Source organism: Bos taurus, chromosome 6, assembly GCF_002263795.3.
Source record: "Bos taurus isolate L1 Dominette 01449 registration number 42190680 breed Hereford chromosome 6, ARS-UCD2.0, whole genome shotgun sequence".
Taxonomy (NCBI): Eukaryota; Metazoa; Chordata; class Mammalia; order Artiodactyla; family Bovidae; genus Bos; species Bos taurus.
The window spans coordinates 100,709,381-100,726,294 of record NC_037333.1 but is presented as its reverse complement, the minus strand read 5'-3'; the positions used below and the strand labels follow the sequence as shown (position 1 = coordinate 100,726,294).

Below are 16,914 nucleotides of genomic sequence, written 5' to 3'. Positions count from 1 at the left end.
TTGGTTCCAACCAAAGGTGAATGGTGAGTACATAAAGTTAAACTTTCTTTAATAATTACAGCCTATTTAAGGATTTTAACACAACTCTAATGTGGAAGCATTTATTGTTAGACTCTAACTCGAATAATATACAGCTGTGCAGGACAAGTAAAATGTGCCTAGTGTTTCAATAAAGAGGATTTAGCTATTTTCGACCTTTTTGTTGTTTTAAAGTATTGAATTTAAAAAACAAAACCAACTGAACCAAAACCTTTCTGGAGTTTACTGGCAGAGGTCGTGGAATTGATGAAGAGGTACATTTCATGTCAAGAGATTGTTGTCCATAGGGGACCAACCAGATGAATACCAAATTTGGCAAAATGATACTAAGTAATCAATATATTTCTGTTTGGGTATGTTAGTGTGTATTAGCAATGCCTTTTCATTTTCTGTATTTCTTAAAAGAAATTTTTTTTACTGGAGTATAGTTGCTTTACAATGTTGTGCTAGTTTCTGTTGTACAGCAAAGTGAATCAGCTGTATGTATACATGTATACCCTCTTTTCTGGATATCCTATCTGGAATCTAGCAAAATGGTACAGATGAATCTATTTGCAGAGTAGAAATAGAGACACAGACACAGAGCACAAATGTATGAACACCAAGTGGGGAAATGGGAGATGGAATGAAACGGAGATTGGGACTGATACATACACTCTACTATGCATAAAATAGATAACTAATGAGAACCTGCTGTATAGCACAGGGCCCCTATTCAGTGCTCTGTGGGGACCTAAATTTCCTGTATTTCAAATGCTTGGCATCTGGGCTTTGTTGACCATAAACAAGCTGCCCTTTCTAGGGCAAGCCAATTCCTAAAGATAGGGAAGACTAACCCAGAGCATGCCTTTTTTTTTTTTTTTTTTCTTTTTTTTTTTTAGTCTTATATATATATATTTTTTTTATTTTTTAAATTTTATTTTATTTTTAAACTTTACATAATTGTATTAGTTTTGACAAATATCAAAATGAATCCACCACAGGTATACATGTGTTCCCCATCCTGAACCCTCCTCCCTCCTCCCTCCCCATACCATCCCTCTGGATCGTCCCAGTGCACTAGCCCCAAGCATCCAGTATCGTGGATCGAACCTGGACTGGCAACTCGTTTCTTACATGATATTTTACATGTTACAATGTCATTCTCCCAAATCTTCCCACCCTCTCCCTCTCCCACAGAGTCCATAAGACTGTTCTATACATCAGTGTCTCTTTTGCTGTCTCGTATACAGGGTTATTGTTACCATCTTTCTAAATTCCATATATATGCGTTAGAATACTGTATTTATGTTTTTCCTTCTGGCTTACTTCACTCTGTATAATAGGCTCCAGTTTCATCCACCTCATTAGAACTGATTCAAATGTATTCTTTTTAATGGCTGAGTAATACTCCATTGTGTATATGTACCACAGCTTTCTTATCCATTCATCTGCTGATGGACATCTAGGTTGCTTCCATGTCTTGGCTATTATAAACAGTGCTGCGATGAACATTGGGGTACACGTGTCTCTTTCCCTTCTGGTTTCCTCAGTGTGTATGCCCAGCAGTGGGGTTGCTGGATCATAAGGCAGTTCTATTTCCAGTTTTTTAAGGAATCTCCACACTGTTCTCCATAGTGGCTGTACTAGTTTGCATTCCCACCAACAGTGTAAGAGGGTTCCCTTTTCTCCACACCCTCTCCAGCATTTATTATTTGTAGACTTTTGGATCGCAGCCATTCTGACTGGTGTGAAATGGTACCTCATAGTGGTTTTTAATGCAAATAAATCAGTTCTGAGCCCTGACCCCAATCAGGTCCTTTATCTGACTCGCACAAGGCACTCATACTCTGGGCTAATATCCATTTGCCCTAGGCATCTCAGGACCAGGTACGTAGACAACTAGAGACTCTCTATGCCCCAGAGACTGCTGAAATTATTCCAACGATCCAAGCCTAAGCCTGCTTACCCTACTTTGTTCTTCCCCAGTTCAGTTCAGTCACTCAATCATGTCCAACTCCTTGTGACCCCATGAACCGCAGCACGCCAGGCCTCCCTGTCCATCACCAGCGCCCGGAGTTTACCTAAACTCATGTCCATTGAGTCAGTGATGCCATCCAACCATCTCATCCTCTGTCGTCCCCTTCTCCTCCTGCCCTCAATCTTTCCCAGCATCAGGGTCTTTTCAAATGAGTCAGGTCTTTGCATCAGGTGGCCAAAGTATGTGTTCTTCCCCAAGGAAAGCACAATAAAGGCTCTTGGCCATGCTTTCTTCTTTCTCTCTCTCTGCCTTCTGACCAACCCTGGGGCTTCCCTGTGTGGCCCTTCAAGACACGCTGTGTCCAGCCTTCTGAAACTGAGTAGCTCACTGTCTTTGCAATAGCAATCATCTCCTGATCTGTTGTTCTCACTCTATATCTAAATAATAATAAACCCAACATTTTAATTATTTATTTAATTTTTAAAATTTTTACTTAGTTTTGTTTTTAAATTTTTGACCATGCCACATGGCATGCGGGATCTTAGTTTCCCAACCAGGGATTGAAAACTTGCCCCATACATTGGAAACAGAATCTTAACCACTGGGCTCCCAGGGAAGTCTCCAAAGCTTACATTTTAAAGTTGAGTTCTTATATTAACTTATAAAGGAAAGGAGATACTTTCTTATGGCTACAAAATAATTCCTCTTAACACATTGATGTGTTCTGATAAGAGTTATTCAATATGCAAATCCCACACTACAGGAGAACAGGAGTGAGAGAAGGGACAGGCTCTAGTGTGTTTTATACTTTATCATAAAATATATTTCTAAGCAGGCTGATCTTGAAAATACTCCATCACAAAAGAACAGCTAGGAGTCACTTTGTTTTGACTTTGGAGAGTTGGAATAAAATTCTTGAACATTCCCTTATGATCCAAAATGTTTGTAACAGGAAACGCTGCAATAATTTTTTGGTGATGGTTTCTTGGCCTTTAGAGATATCTGGAAATTGTAATTTTATTCTCTTGAAGCCATTATTCAAATTATATATGGATGAAAATTGTTTGGCTATTAAAATGTAAAAAGCTTAATTGGCTGTTAGTATTTCTTAAAAATTATTTGTTTTGTGTGGTAGAGGGTAGCTATTGGAAGGGACTGGTTAAACATTGGGATCAGGTTTGAAGCCTGCCCAATGGGGCTTCCCAGTTGGCCCTAGTGGTAAAGAACCCCACCCTCTGCCAATGCAGGAGACGTCAGAGACTTGGGTTCGATCCCTGAGTTGGGAAGGTCCCCTGAAGGAGGGCATGGCAACCCACTCCAGTATTCTTCCCTGGAGAATCCCATGGACAGAGGAGCCTGGTGGGCTACAGTCCATGGGGCCACAAAGAGTCAGATATGACTAAAGCAACTTAAGCATGCACTAGTAGAAATAATTTAAGGGTTGTAAAAACAGGACTTATACTGGTTGTAAAAATGTGTAAAAAATATGGTGATGCATTTTGTGTGGAGGTCTGTCACAATCTGGGCCCACCTGCTAGCAACCAGACTCTGCCCATCCTGTTTACTTAGAAGACACACTGGATTTAAGACAGATGAGGCAGACCTCTTGAGAAGACTTGTAGAAATGTTTTTCATCACAGCCTTCAGTGGAGAACTGCCTGTAGCCACCTGCTCCTCCAGCAGCTGCCAGGTTCTTGGAGCCCAGGGGTCCACTAAGCAGTCCAGAGATGATCTGTGCACTCTATAGCCTCAGGGGGACATCTACCAGAAAAACAGATCATACACCCTGCCTTCCATGTTTCTTGTCCAGAAACAATCTGGGCCTACTCTAGGGAATCTTGAAATAATAATTAAAAGTTGTGTGAATGCTCATGGCTTCACCTGAATGTACAGTACTTCATGAGGAATTAATAAGCAAAATAGAACTTAATTACCTTAATGCTAAGCTGGTGGCTCAGATGGTAAAGTGTCTGCCTGCAATGCGGGAGACCTGGGTTCGATTCCTGGGTCAGGGAGATCCCCTGGAGAAGGCAAAGGCAACCCACCCCAGTACTCTTGCCTGGAAAATCCCATGGATAGAGGAGCCTGGTAGGCTACAGTCCATGTGGTCACAAAGGTTTGGACACAACTGAGCGACTTCACTTTAAGGTATAAAAGACAACCAATACTACTTTAAACCAATCCCATACACTACAAATCATATTTAATCTCAATTTACCAAGAGTCTTCATGACAGGGTAACTATGTTGCTATGTGCAAACATTTCTTGATAAATGTTTCAAAGCCCAGTAGCAGACTAGACGGCTAAGAGCATGAATAGCAGAAACACTAAGTGAGAGAGGCATGGCCATTGCCTGCCTAGGAGCCATTTCTCAATCCATTGTTTCCCACTGATCATCTCATTTCCTGCTCAGAGAGGGAACATTTGTCTCTTGGTCTCAGGGAGGTGGATCTTCCTCCAGGAGGTAAATCATCAATTGCTTTCTTACCCAAGAAGAAGAGATTGAGTGTAGATCAAAAGAAAGAAGGTTCAGTAAATTCGATGGCACCCCACTCCAGTACTCTTGCCTGGAAAATCCCATAGACAGAGGAGCCTGGTAGGCTGCAGTCTATGGGGTCGAGAAGAGTCGGACACGACTGAGCGACTTCACTTTCACTTTTCATTTTTATGCATTGGAGAAGGAAATGGCAACCCACTCCAGTGTTCTTGCCCAGAGAATCCCAGGGACAGGGGAGCCTGGTGGGCCGCCGTCTATGGGGTCACACAGAGTTGGACACGACTGAAGCGACTTAGCAGCAGCAAATTAAGGATATACCAAGTTTAAAGTCTAGAATCAGGTATAAAGCTAAAAGAAGAGAAGAAGAAAGAATACAATGTGTTAAGAAAATTAAGCTTTAAAAGAAAAAAAATAGAGATAATCATCAAATACATAAATAAAGCCTAATCTTTCCCTTTAACTGGGAGTACTTAATTGCATAGACATAAATGTGTCTGCACAGACTAGCATGTGCTTTGAGGTCAGTACCTATAATCTCTAAATCTTTTTAAACCTCTTTGTATGCTATGGTAAGCTAGTTATCTAAAGAATAAACGTGGACACTATTTAAGGCATTTCTTGGCTGCTTACACTGATTGTGGTTCATCAAAGAGACGACAAGTTTTCTGAGGTGGAAAGTGACCATGGGTACAGATGGACACACCACATTTAAACATATCAGACTGCACTCATCATAGAGACAGGACTTCTCTGGTGGCTCAACAGTAAAGAATCTGCCTCCAATGCAGGAGACATAGGAGACACAGGTTCAATCCCTGTATTGGGAAGATCCCCTGAAAAAGGAAATGGCAACCCACTCCAGTTGCCTGGGAAATCCCACGGACAGAGGAGCCTAGCAGGCTACAGTCTATGGGGTCGCATGAGTCAGACAGCACTTAGCAACAAAACCACAACCACCACCATGATAGAGACATGGATACTCTCATGTTTATAAAACAATGATAAGAGGTCCTCCACTACCTCTTTTCAGTCCTGGTGATAATGTTATGTTACACCCTTTTAAAGCAGTCAAATTTGAGATGGAGGCAGCTGAAAAGTCAAGGTATTAATAGTACAGATTCTAATATGGAAAGGCCAACTAATCATGAATTCTTTGTACACCTCAGGTTTCATATCTATCATATGAAAATACTTCTGTCCTAAACTCATAGAAAGCACGACAATGTTAGATTCAAGTGTTTTCTGCTCACCATTCCACAGTGTTGTAACTAAGCCTAAAAGCAAGAAACCATGAAGAGTGGATCCACGGGGCTCAGCAGTTCAAGTGTATGTACCGACAGCTGACATTCTAGTTTAGAAGATCAGTGTCTTTCTAAACGGACATAATTCAAAAGCAGGACAAAAAAATTTTCATATTGTATTTTATTTGTTAAGTGTTTTGAACAATTTCAATGTTTACTGCATTTTAATACATCTTATGTTACTTTATTAGCTTTCCAAATCTACCTAAATGAAAATAAATTTTAAATAAAATTTTTAAATCTATATTTTTAAACAAATTCTAATTTTATCAATCTAGGCAACAGAACTCAACTTGATTAAGTATATTCCACAGGTAGGTTGAAACCATGTCTTATTAAGAAATTTTGCTCTGGGCTTCATTTCTGCACACTCTGAATTTCCTTAAATATGCTATTGTTTTTTCATTAGACTTATAAATTTGAGCAGTTGAAGTACTTTTCATATCCCAGTGAACTTTCTCCTCATTTTAACATATTGTTTTCCTCTCCCTGTAAAATTTGATAGCTTTTCAAACTTTTGCTCGTCCTATTTTCACTACCCAATTCCCAAGAGCTTTCTTTTTTAGAGCATGTGTTTTATTAATACAAATCTCCTATATATTTATTTAGATATAATAATACACTGTATCTCCTTTACATTTTGCATAAGTCCGTTAAGTAGCTAACACACAAAACGGGTGCAGCCTTAAGGCCATCAGCTTAGCCAAGGGTACATTCTGGATTCCTGTTTTATTCCTAGTAAGCACATACTCCATGTCCCCACATGCCTTCACAATCACACACTGCAGCTGTATTGTCCTTGTGCACACAAAATGCAAAGTTCCAAAATTTAAAATATGCTGATAACAAAAGCTTTAGGAGCTGATTAAATTAATAAATACATCAAACTATAGCTAAGCAAAATGTTTTTCTTTTGAGTCTGTTTCTTTTTTTAAAAATTATACCCTCCCCCCACCACACACACACCATTGGCCAAGCATAAGTTTTCATTTCCACAAGCGAAAACGCAGAAAACTCCCATGTTACTTTTATCACCAGATCAGACCCTAAGGCACTCTGCTCTCTCCAAAGTTTCACCTACTAAAATATGAGCAAAGAATACACCCCAGCAATTACTCCAAAAAACAGCAATCCAGATTTCTATCGGAAGCAGTTTTCACACGCTTTCAAATCAGTGCTGGAATCCCGTCTATGAACAGCTCTATCATTTGGCAGCAGCGATCAATGAAAGAATCCAAGCAAAAGGCACCAAACTGTTCACATCGCAGGGTAAGAACAGCAGTTCGTCCAATCTGTTGCCATAATTTGGACACCGTGCAGCACTGAATGGATCACGATAGAAAACAATAAATCAAACCACACACAGTCTAGGTCCTGAATTTGCAGCGACAGAAACCTCCCCAAATGAGCAAACACAATCAACAGCAATACCTGGCAAGTTGTCTCCAAAGTAATGAGAAAGCACCCAGCTCTCACCTTGCACAAACACACACTTCAGTGGTCAGTGACAAATGCAGGCTGCGCTTGCAGGCTGGGAGAGGGAGCCAGCTGCTCTGTCCTGAGCCGCTTAAACACAGTTCAGCCCTGCTGCCGCTCCGGTCCTACTCTCTGTTGGTTCCCGACAGTTTCTCCCATGACTCCATCACGCAGGAATGGAAACCAACCGCTGCCCTTGCCCCAGCACTAGCAGGTTCCCCGGCTACTGAGCTCAGGTAAAAATGCTGAGTCGTGCAAGGTCATTGCAAGGTGAACGGGGGGCAAAAGGAATGAACAGGGGAAAGGGAGGGACCATCAGGGAAATACTGTAAACTTAAGACACCTTGCTTTTCAAGAGATTTTGAACTCCATAAATCAGAGCTGCAACAATAGTCAGAGAAGCAGTAAATCTGAGAAGCCCCAAATGGCTCAGTGCCAATCTGCTAAGCCAGAGGCACTCTTGAGTAATCTCTCTCTCTCTCTCTCTCTCCCCCCTTCCCTCTCTTTATCTCTGTGTGTGTGTCACACACACACACACACATATACATACACATGCACACATACACACACACGGACTTCAGTGTAGCTGTTCTAATAGATCAGACGTCCTTTTCAAGCCAAAAAGTTTTTTGTATGCCCTTTTAATGTGGTTGCTGCTCAGTCACTAAGTCATGTCCGACTCTTTGCGGTAACACAGCTTAAAGAAAGATCTTAGAAAATTAAAGTACTTGCCAAAATCAAAATAAAATAATTCTTTTCAGAATAAAATCATTTCTGCTCCATAAACTAATTCACATTAATGAAGTCTTGCTCTGGGGACCCATATTTGAATTATGTAAATCCCCCATATTAAAAAGACAGTAAAGATATATCTATTTCAGAGATGACTGGCAAAATCAACTAAAACTTCTCATAAAAATTCTTGCCATCTTTTTCAAGATTAGTCTTGACTGATGCACATTTTAATTTGGAGAGATTTCAGAAAGGCGTTTCTGGCCTAAAATATAATCATTCTGCATGTAGATGTTCTAGGCAGATACAAACATGTTTATAAACGTTTCCCTGTAAAGTCTGTCTAGGTTTTTTTTTTTTTAATTGGGGTACAGTCGCCTTATAGTGTTGTATACTCAATGAAGCAGGTATATGTGTGTGTGTGTGTATATATCTATCTATCTATCTATCTATCTCCTCATTTGTGGCCCCCCTCGCATTCCACCCCATCCCACCCATCTAGATCATCATAGAACACCGACTGAGCTGAGCTCCCTGCCCTAAACAGCAGGCTTCTATTTATCTTATTTTGGTTTTCCAATCTGAAGTGGAGAAGAAACAGTTTTTAAGCTTGCCAAAACATTATAAAACATTATTTCTCTTTGTTTTCTTTTTTATTCTTACAGGTAAACCGTTATTCACTGAAGATTAGATTGATTGCATTAACAGAAAATCATTCTTACTCTTTAACCACTTTCCTCTCCCCTCCTTCTCCAACCATGTAACATGAGCAACTCATCTAACCTACTAAACATTGGGTTTATAATCTATAAAATGGGAATTTACTGCCAACGTCTGCTTTGGCTCCCTGCTGGGTCAATATGAGGATGAAATGAGACAGCACGTAGGAGCAAACGCTTTATAAACTGTAGAGGGCTAGAAAAAAATGTACTTACTGCATTTTCCACCCTTCTGTTGCCCTAGTTTGGTACTGGGACTAGTGAATTACTTTCTGTGTACTCAAGGAGGACTCCTCAGGCTTCATGGGAGAGTGTTTGTTTCAAGTAGGCTATAAATAGAGTTCAAGATTTTATTGAACTGCTGTCCTCCTGGTGGCAGATCTTGACGGCAGTGACCACATGGCCAGAGTCAGCCCACTGTGAACAACATAAGATCTGTCTGGTCTTTGAGGACAAATGAGACCAGCTGAAAGCCTGGTAGAAAACGCTCTCGTGCATGACTGGTTTCACGGTTTCTGGTGTCTAGGAGTAAGACTGTGTTTAAGGATGTTGCCCAGGAGGATTAATGAAGGGGAAAGTTTGGGGAGAGAATGCCAAGTTCACTGCCGAGTTAATTCAGTAACAAATGCATCAGGCCATTCATGCTGATGTTCCTACAATTATGTATGCACTATTTGGAAATTAGGTTGAGGGAGGGTAAAGGAAGGAGACTAATGGGAAACAGGAAAGGAATTAACCTATGAACATCTGTCTCCTGAGACACACAGGGCTGGGGGCTTCACGAATGTTATCTCAGTTAATCCTTGTAGATGCTATGAGGTAATTGGTGTTATTCCCACTGTAAAGCTGTTGTTCAGTCGATCAGTTGTGTCCGACTCTTCGTGACCCCATGGACTGCAGCACGCCAGGCTTCCCTGTCCTTCACTATCTCCCAGAGTTTGCTTAAACTCAAGTCCATTTAGTGGATGATGCCATTCTATCCCATTTTATCAATGAGAATAATTTGCCTGCACACTGTTACTGGTGAGTGGCAGGGCTTGAACTACAATCATGGTCTGCCTGGCCTTGAACTTGGAGGAAATCTGTTGATTTATAACTTTCTCAAAAGAAGAACAGAAATAAAATGTGCTTTATAAATACAGAGTAGAGAAGACAAGAATGCAATTATCACAAAACCTTGAGAATATCTGCCAGACAAGTTAGCTTTTATAAAGAGCACAGAAATGTTTAGAAAAAGTTTTGTTTTTGTTTTTTTTTTTAAAGGAAGTTGATGTAGGATACAGACAAAAAATGATAGTTTTTGTTAATATGTGCCTATAATTCTTTTTTTTTTTTTAATGGATCTGGCCTGTCTTCAAGCTGAAGATGAATGTCTATTTATTTTTTACAGAAAGGAACAGAATATGTATTTATTTTAAATTAATTTTTATTGGTGTACAGTAGCTTTACGATGTTGTATTAGTTTCTACTGTACAGCAAAATGAATCAGCCATACATACACACACATCCTCTCCCATCTGGACTTCCTTCCCGTTTAGGTTACCACAGTGCATAAAGTAGAGTTCCCAGTTGCAGTGATAAAGAATCTGCCTGCCAATGCAGGTATGGGTTTGATCCCTGGGTTGGGAAGATCCTCTGGAGAAGGAAATGGCAACCCATTCCAGTATTCTTACCTGGAGGATTCCATGGACAGAGGAGCCTGGCAGGCTACAGTCTATGGGGTTGCAGAGTCAGACATGACTGAGCAACTGAGCACACATCCATATGCCATACAGAATATTCTGAAGATGTGAGTTTAGAGGTGTTTCTATATAGTAGACTACCACTCCGTTTTTCACAAGTATTGTTTTATTTTAATTTGCTTAAATTACAAGATCCTTAGAAATGCCCACAAGGGAACAAGGCAATCTCTTACCCTTAAATGTAGCAGACAAGGCATTTTTTTCAACTACAGTTTGGAGTACTGTATCAGAGTCAAAATTTTCAGTTCCCTGAGTCTGAGGATGTTAATAAAACACCAGGTTCTTTCTACTAGATTTATTGGAATGCTAGAAGCAGAGCCTGAAATGCAGCCCTGCATGGTATGTATTTCTGCTCTCCTCATTTTAAGTGGCACTGCCAGCTGAAAGAGAAACCTTGAAATTAGATCTGCAAGTCAGCAGGGCAATTCACACCAAATCCTTCAGATAGGGTAACTGTTCCTGCCTTCAATCTGCCTTTCCCATATTTTTACAATCTTCTCTGAGAATGCCACTGGTTGATGATACTTTGCCTCTGCTTTTAATACTCTTATGTGCAAACTGCACCATCCAACATCACTTCATAAAACCAGCGTCTTCATCCTTGCCAAATCTAGCCTTAAAAAGAAAACTAAATTTCAAAATCTTGGAGCTAGAATCAGTGTGTTGCAGATATTTTCTTTAAAGAGATAAATATAACTGGGCCACTGATTAAACTAGTGATAAGTCAAAATAAATAGCAGATAAAAAGAATAAAAACAGGGACTTTAATATTTTTTCAGGTTAAATTCTGAATAAAAAAACAAAAGCACTAACATCATCCTGAATAGCCAATCAGCCCACATAAAACAAGGTAAAAGGCCTTCAGCTATTTGGCATTCATTCCATTGCTATTTTTGCTCAGAATACACATTGTGACACTTACTACAACCCTCTTGTTCTATGGCACCATATTTAACTAAAGAGCAAGTAAAAAACATTACTCCATAGAGAAGTCTATGATGACTTATATGGAGGTGGTGGTTTAGTTGCTAAAGTCATGTCTGATTCTTGCGACCCATGGACTGTAGCCTGCCAGGCTCCTTTGTCCATAGGATTTCCCTGGCAAGAATCCTGGAGTGAGTTGCCATTTTCTTCTCCAGGGTAGTTTCCTGCCCCAGGGACTGAACCCAGGTCTCCTGCCCTGCAGGCAGATTCTTGACCAACAAAACCACCATGCAGCAACGTGAAACAGCTGCTTTCTCTTATTCCCAAATTCGTTTTATTTCTGAAGAAAGGCTAAAAACACAGCCATGTCAGAATTATTATTTGTTTTAAATTTAGAAACTACTGCAGTGATATTTTAACAAAAGAAAAATCTACTGGCTAAGTTTTCAACTATCTCTCAAATCAAAAATAATGAAAAAGGAAACATCATTTCTGGCATTTTCTACCAATTGTTATACTGTCCCATTAAAGCACTTGGTTTTTCAAACACTTCAGCTAGTGTTTTCCTGAGTGTAATTTCACAGAAGAAAATACAGAAGAGCACATTGCATCCTCTCTTTCTTTGTCTCAGAAACTTCATTTCAAGATCCTGATTTCAAATCATGTAATACCATAAAACAGGCTGAGCTCCAAAGAACTGATGCTTTCGAAATGTGGTGCTGGGGAAGACTCTTGAGAGTCCCTTGGTCTGAAAGATCAAACTAGTGAGTCCTAAAGGAAATCAACCTTGAACATTCTTTGGAAGGACTGATGCTGATGCTGAAGCTTCAATACTTTGGCCACCTGAGGCAAAGAGCCAACTCATTGGAAAAGACTCTGCTGCTGGGAAAGATTGAAGGCAGGAGGAGAAGAGGATAAAACAGGATGAGATGTTTGGATGGCATCACTGACTCAATAACCATGAGTCTGAACAAACTCCCGGAGATAGTGAAGGACAGGGAAGACTGGAATGCTGCAGTCCATGGGGTCAAAAGAGTCGAACATGACTGAGCAACTGAATAACAACAACAACAGATGAAAAGAAACTTGTATTAAAGTTTAAGTGTATAAAGAAAGCATCTGGAAGCATGGGCCAGTATTTGCAATGGGTAAAAGAGCAAATAAGATGGTTTGGTTTTCTGCTTGGTTCTTGCTTCCTTTCCCAATGATGATACCTTCCTGAAGTGTCCTACTGGCAGTATTTAACTTCACACAGATATTAAAGGAGGTCTGGCCTGCAATCCTTAGAATCTTTCCATTTAGGGTCGAACTGGGTTCCTGTATGAGTATAATTCGGTTGTTTCTAGTTTGTAATCTAATGAGAAAAATGGTTTTTCTAGCACATTTTCCCCTGCCCTCCCCTTCAATTTAATTCCTTTTCTTGGGCCTTAGAAACAACACCACATGATAATAACTATTATTAGCGATGGAGAGCAAATATTGTTAAAACACTGAAGGTCATTTAGGGAAAAATGTAAAGTAATCTGAAATGTGTAAGCTTTTAGATTGTCATTTTATGTGGATGCTTAAAGATACATATATCGGGTCTCCTAATGTATATACAGTCAAAATCATGAAACTGAACATTTCCTGAACAGTAAAAATTTTTTACTTGAAACATAATTTTATTTTGTATTGAAGACATTTTTCCCCTGAAGCCTAAAATATGTTTCTGTTCATCTCTCTCTATTCTATGCTGTAAATAATCACTGTCCTGATTTTACTGAAACTTTTCCTAAATATGTTCAAGTGGTTTTAGAAAAAAATACTTAGGAGTATAAATTAGGAGAGAAAAATTCTGAAGATTATCATTTTGTGAACCCAGGGAAAGGAATTTCTGGGTATTTAAGTTGTTTTAAAATGTACAATCAGGAGCACTGGACATATTTGAAATTTCATAAAAAGATAGTCTTGCAATATAATTATCACCCACGTACAGTGTGACAGGCCATTATAGTCAGGTGGTCTGAGGGAAAGCTTTCAGTCACCTGGAAACCTGGGCTAGGTGACTATAGCCTCAGATGCTGTTCCACCAACATCCTTCAGTAAGGGCTCCTTTTGGAAGCCTGGGACCCTCTGGGACCTGGGTACTTCTATTTTCTACAAAGTAGGTCCTTGAGGGTAAAACCTTCAAAACATCAGTGTCAATGTCCCTTGAAAGTGAAAATGTTAGTCACTCAGTCATGTCCAACTCTTTGGGACCCATGGACTCTAGCTCATCAGGTTCCTCTATACATGGAGGGGCTTCCAAGGTGGCTCAGTGGTAAAGAATCCATCTGCCAATTCAGGAGACTTGAGTTCGATCCCTGGGTCAGGAAGATCCCTTGGATAAGGAAATGGCAACTAACTCCAGTATTCTTGCCTAGAGAATCCCATGGACAGAGGAACCCAGTGGGCTACAGTCCGTGGAGTCGCAAAGAGTTGGACATGACCTATCCACTAAACAGCAACATTAACAGCAGTGAGACAATAGCAACAATTTTATTTTTGATCTTTTTTCTATTTTCTAAATATTCTGCAACAATTGTTACTACCATGTAGTAAAAAGAAAGAAAAGATAGGAAGATGGAAAAAAGAAGAAAAAAACCCCCAATAACTCTAGATCATAATATTTTGGAATCATTTTTGAAAAAAAATTTCGAACTAACTCACCCATGTTTATAATCTCTGCAAGTGGAAACATTCAGTCTTTATATCTGTTATTATCATTTCTCTTACCAACTGTATTAAGTGTGTCTGTGATCAGAGTTTTGGAATCACTGTGCTGTGCTTAGTCACTGAGTCATGTCCGACTCTTTGCAACCCCATGGATTGTACCTGCCAGTCTCCTCTGTCCATGGGGTTTCTCCAGGAAAGAATACTGGAGTGGGTTGCCATGCCCTCCAGGGGATCTTCCCAACCAAGGATCGAACCCAGGTCTCCTGCAGTGCAGGCGGATTCTTTACCATCTGAACCACCAGGTAACCCCTTGGTTGTTCAGTTGCTCAGTCATGTCTGACTCTTTGTAACCCCATGCACTGCAGAATTCCAGGCTTCCCTGTCCTTCACCATCTCCCAAAGCTTGCTCAAACTCATGTCCATTGAGTCAGTGATGCCATCCAACCATCTTACCCTCTGTCCCCTTCTCCTCCCAACTTCAGTCTTCCCTAGCATCAGGGGCTTTTCCAATGAGTCAGTTCTTCACAAATTAGTGGAGTTTCAGCTTCAGCATCAGTCCTTCCAATGAGAATATTCAGGATTGATTTCCTTTAGGATTGACTGGTGTGATCTCCCTGTAGTCCAAGGGACCCTCAAGAGTCTTTCAATACCACAGTTCAAAAGCATCCTTCAGCACTCAGCATTCTTTATGGTCTAACTCTCACACCCATACATGACCGTTGGAAAAATCATAGCTTTGACTATAGAGACCTTTGTTTGATGTCTTAGGAATAAGTAGAGAACCCCTACTTATTCCTAAAAGGGGAATGATGAACTAACAGTATATACAATCAAGAAAATCTATTGTCTTCTAAAAAAGAGCTTGCTTTAGTGCATATTTTATAGAGCTCTGTTCTGTAAAGTCAATATAAATTTATTTGGGGGTAACCAGGGTGCCTCAACTCACTCCAGTTTTCTTGCCTGGAAAAAATTCCATGGACAGAGGAGCCTGGTGGACCACAGTCCACGGAGTTGCAAAGAGTCGGACACGACTGAGCACTTGTCAGCAGCAGCAAGCAGGGTGCCTAAGGGAGAGACTGCATCGCTGAAGTCACTTGGGCCTTACTTGCACTTTTGTTTGTGTTCTATATATCTTCTGACCTAACTAGGAACCAGCTGGTAGAGAACACAGGAGTTACAAGAAAATAAACAAACACCAGCCTGTTAATTAAATAGCAGACTCAGGTCCTCAATTTAAGTGTTTCTTGTTACCAGCTGTGTTGAGCATAAAGGTCTAGAGGCCAGTCAGGAGTATCTGGACTCAGGTCAAAATTCATTCACGTACTACTGTTTTATTTGTGTTTGTCTGCTTAAATAATATTTGAGGAACTGGAGAAATAGAAAGACCGAATTCATGCATATTGAGCATTTACATTTTCAATAGTTAAGTCATAGACATATGTTTTCCTTTTTAAATTGAATAAAAATTTTCTAACATGCTCATAAGGAGAAACAGGTTCATTAGATAAGCAGGAAGGGGATGGGTTTTGCTCTTTAAACAAAAAGTCAACACAAATAAAACTGAGAGAACAGTATGCTTTTCAGATAATACTGAGCTAGAGGATCAAATATATAAAGGTGTGATATTCTCAAAACAACAATCTCCAATGGACTTTAAGAAAAACAGTAAATTCTTCTACTTATTTATATCTTTGTTTGGACTGTGACTAAACAAACGTGTGTGTTTGCATTATTCCTACTCTTTAGTTGGGATACTATTAGAACTCCAGGGTTATTTTTGGAAGCTAAATAAAGTTTGAATACACTAAATTATGTATTTATGGAATGAATTCATCTTGGTTGGCTAAAAATTTGAGAAACATGATTTATTCATTCATATAGAAATTATAGTAAAAGACGTTTTATGGATTCTATTCAATTCCATTCTATCATGAAAAAAGACAATATTTTTTAGTTTAATCTATTCAAGAGGAATAATCACATTTCATCTTCTGTTTAAAATTTAGAATGAGTTTTTGTTTAAATATCTTAATATTAAAGAAAATTTTATATATATATATAGCTCCCTCAATGATATACTGTATGTGTGTATCTATCTACTATCTATCTACATAATGCATACACACATTCCAACCTTTATCCATATGTAGCATTTTATGTGGTTATTGTCATAGTTCATTTATAAATTTTTAAATACTATTTCACTTTGAATATTTTATAAGCATTTTCCTTTTATCAGGAATCATCAAATGAGATACTGCAAAAAACAGCAAAACACTTTCAAATTGTAAAATATATAAATAAAATTATTATTTCATTTGCTGTTTTCAACGTCTGAATAATGTTCTTTTGCATGGTATAACACAGGTTATTTGTATGTTACTCTATTTGGAGGCATAAACTTAGCTTTCAGGGTTTTCTTTTTAGTAAATTGTACTACCCACTACTAGGAATATTTTTGTTTTTCTGTAGATTTCTTTTTTCAAAGCCTTAGAATGAATTTCTAGGAAAAAGGATCGCTATGTTAAAAAGGCTAATCTAATTGGGAGCTTTATTCTGATGGCAAAAAAATTAGCATATATGAATTTTAAAGTACCTCTTTTGGGGACAGAATGTGAGTGAATGAGCACATTTATAAGTATTGTTACACATTATTTTGGATACTTTAATCCATATATCATTTGTTTGTGTTCTGATGGTTCAAGTTGTTTGTACAAATTTTGTAACCAGGCTTATTTTTATCTATAGAGCAAGGACAGACATTATCCCAATAAAACATTAGATACCAGCTGGTGCTGATCCCCTCTTTCATTTGTACATGAGGAT

At 39.1% G+C, this 16,914-nt stretch overlaps 1 protein-coding gene across 8 annotated transcripts in view; it reads right to left on the bottom strand.

Moving 5' to 3' along the window:
- The window catches only part of ARHGAP24 (Rho GTPase activating protein 24), an 881,574-nt gene that overhangs the window by 160,996 nt on the left and 703,664 nt on the right, over positions 1–16,914 (bottom strand). The window contains exon 1 of one of the 8 annotated variants that reach the window (XM_005208203.5): positions 7,230–10,389. The exons of 6 other annotated variants lie outside the window; for them this stretch is intronic. The gene's annotated coding sequence lies outside the window, so the exon portion shown is untranslated. 8 annotated transcript variants of the gene reach the window in all.